At 40.0% G+C, this 2,985-nt stretch overlaps 1 pseudogene; it reads right to left on the bottom strand.

The window, feature by feature from the left end:
• Positions 1-2,109: 2,109 nt before the first annotated feature.
• LOC114633693 lies at positions 2,110-2,219 on the bottom strand (annotated as a pseudogene).
• Positions 2,220-2,985: the final 766 nt, after the last annotated feature.

Genomic DNA, 2,985 nt, shown 5'->3' with positions numbered 1-2,985 from the left:
TAAAAATTTCAGTGGCTAAATATAGATTTCCTACTATGAAATCTTGGACTCAAATCCTGTCTGTATTTATAATTTAACAGTGTCACATGACTCTTCAAAAAAGACCATAATATTTACAATCCCAATGCATTGCATGGAAATACTCCTACCTCATATATCAACCAAAAATAACTGTTATCTTTCCAATTATTTGAACATTGAGAAACAACCTCAGATTGCTGTTTCCATGATTTTCCTTGTTGCTGTTGTGTTGGACATTTTCATATGTTTGTTGAATGCTTGAACTTGAATTATGGACCATGGAGACTCGTTTATATCTGCTTTACCTTTTGGATCTTTTGTGCCATTTTATGCTGCTTGCTTGCTTATTTTTTGAGACATGGTTTCACTGCACAGCCCCATTTTATGTATTTTTAAAGCTCTCGGTTGATTAAAACATGAATCTCTCATCATGACAGTTATGTTCTGTAATATGGCCACTTGTTCATTGACAAATTTTTCACTGAACTTTATATTATTTACTGTAGTTATTTACATGTAGTCAAAGGCTTAATATCACCAGCTCTAAGGTGAACTTATAGCCACTGAAACTTATGGAAATTTTACTTATTTTTGTGTTTATAAGCATTTCCTAGAGTCTGTACTTTTGCTAGGGGGTGTTTCCCTTTGCTTTTGGAGCGGTTGTTGATAAAATGGTGAATAGCTGGTTTCATTGCAGGCTTACTCCAAGGCTCAGTAAACTTTCTTACCAATGCTTTTTCAGTAGCCTGTCACCTTATCAAGGAAACCATTATGCAGAGAGAATATTAGATGGTATCCCTTTGTCTTCCTATTTAAAAGATATTTAATATTCTTCTCCTACTGCATTTACTACTTATAAACTACTCTACAACAATATTGAAAGATAACAATGATAAACAATATATAGATATATTTTAATAGAAATTTTAGTGGTGTTTATCAAATTATTTTTAATGTATTAATAAAAGGACTTTTTTTTCTAGTAAACTTTCTGTTGTTGAACAATCTTTGGGTTCCTGAAATAAAATTGTCACTGATTGCTGCACCTATTTTTAAAGATACGTCACTATTTTAATTGCTAATAGTTTATTCAAAATCTTTGCATTCCTTTTAAAGATGAATTGATTTTTGGGCTGGAAGGTGGTGCCACACAGCTTTAATCTCAGCACTCGGAAGGCAGAAGCAGGTGGATTTCTGTGTTCAAGTACAGCTTGGTCTACAGAGTGAGTTCCAAGACAGCCAGAGCTACAAAGAGAAACCTTGTCTTGGGGAGTAGCTTAAACTTTTAGTTTGATCCCTCAAACTGCCAAAACAAACAAACAAACAAACAAACAAACAAAAACAAGAGAAAGCTACAGTAGAATTGGTTTCAAACTGTCTTATGTGGCTGTGGTATTAATATTGTTCTGTAGTGGACACGGCATGTCTGTGACACTCATAAACTCACAGCTGTGGTTGTGAGCATATGGCCCACACAACACTAAGCCAGTAGACATTCTGTCATAGAGGGAGAAGGGAGTTCTCTTCATTGTGCACACACCGTTCAGTTTCTTTTTTAGTGAAGCTAAAGGATCTCTGAGTGTTTGGGGTCATTTCAAGAGTAGTCTCGGGAGTGCTAGGCCTTGCTTGTGCATTATGGCACCTGGGCATGGTCTCTGCATCCTCTACCCCCAGATCTGAGCTATGCTGTACTTCATCTCAGGTTAGCTCCCTATCTGGGGCCCCAGGGTTCCAGTTTGGTGGTTGTCTAGGGCTTGATCCTCACCTGACCACCTGATTGGTCACTTGAGAGGGTCTTTTTCTGTCTTGAGATTGCTTCCACTTGGGCTCGAAGTCTGAGGCATGGTTCTTCTAGTCTCCAGCTTGCTCCCCATCCTGGGAGCATGTCCAGGTCCGCCTGGTGCCAGATAAGGGGTTATCTCAGGCTAGCTCTCTGTCACGGCCCCATGGTGCCAGACTAGGGGTTATCTCAGGCTAGCTCACTGTCAGGATCCCCTGATGCCGGACTAGTGGTCATCTCAGGCTAGCTCCCTGTCAGGATCCCCTGATGCTGGACTAGTGGTCATCCCAGGCTTGCTTTTTTAAGAGAAAATCATACTACTAATCATTTAGATGTTCTGCCACCTAATGCACACGTGACACAGCATACCTACTGATGCACACGTGACACAGCAGCCACGCCTGCAATGCCTCTAGGGGCAGGTTAAATCAACACTTTAAATGATTTATTTTTAACATAGTTTTACTTGAAATAGAATTATCACTTTCCCTTTTCCTTTCCTCCCTCCAGCCACTGTCAGCTACCTTCCCTAGAATCTCTCAAACCCCGACTCTCAAGTGATAGTTTCTTTTAATTGATTATTATTGTTACACACATAAATCTATATGTAAGTGCACAAATAAACATAAATACAAGCTGCTAGACCCATTTTGTTGTTTGTGTATGTTTTGTTTCAGGAATGACCTCTCTGCACTGGACAACTGTGGTATGCATTTTGGGATCCACATCCTCCATGGTTGGAGGATGAATCAGAGTCTGGAACAGGTGGGGTTCTGCAGGATTCTGGGGGTAAAAACACCTTCTCCGAGAATCTTCGTGTTATATCTTTTTTAGGTGAAGGCCTTCTCTGACAATCCACAGTGAAACAGCTCTCTTAGCTGATCTTAGCTTGTATGCATACACTTTATTCAGGGTGAACAAGAGCTGTATATGAACCTTGGAGAGTGGGAAGGAGTTTTCAGGGTGAATGTAATATCATTGGCTGGAGATTAATGTACTGTGAAAGCCTCATTTGTATAGAGAGGCATTCAAGGAATTCCAGCTACTTGCTGGACAGGTTCTTATTAGGAAAGGAGACGTTGAACTTCGAGGTTTGCCAAGAGCTTCATGATCTTCTTCAGGTAGAAAGTGTGGAGGATCAGGCTTCCCAGACAAGATCAGAGTAGGGGAAGCTCTGCTGGAAA

This window comes from Grammomys surdaster, unplaced genomic scaffold (genome assembly GCF_004785775.1).
Source record: "Grammomys surdaster isolate TR1022 unplaced genomic scaffold, NIH_TR_1.0 726, whole genome shotgun sequence".
In the NCBI taxonomy this organism is placed as follows: Eukaryota; Metazoa; Chordata; class Mammalia; order Rodentia; family Muridae; genus Grammomys; species Grammomys surdaster.
The sequence above is the reverse complement of the archived record's forward strand: the minus strand, read 5'-3'. Positions and strand labels throughout refer to the sequence as shown.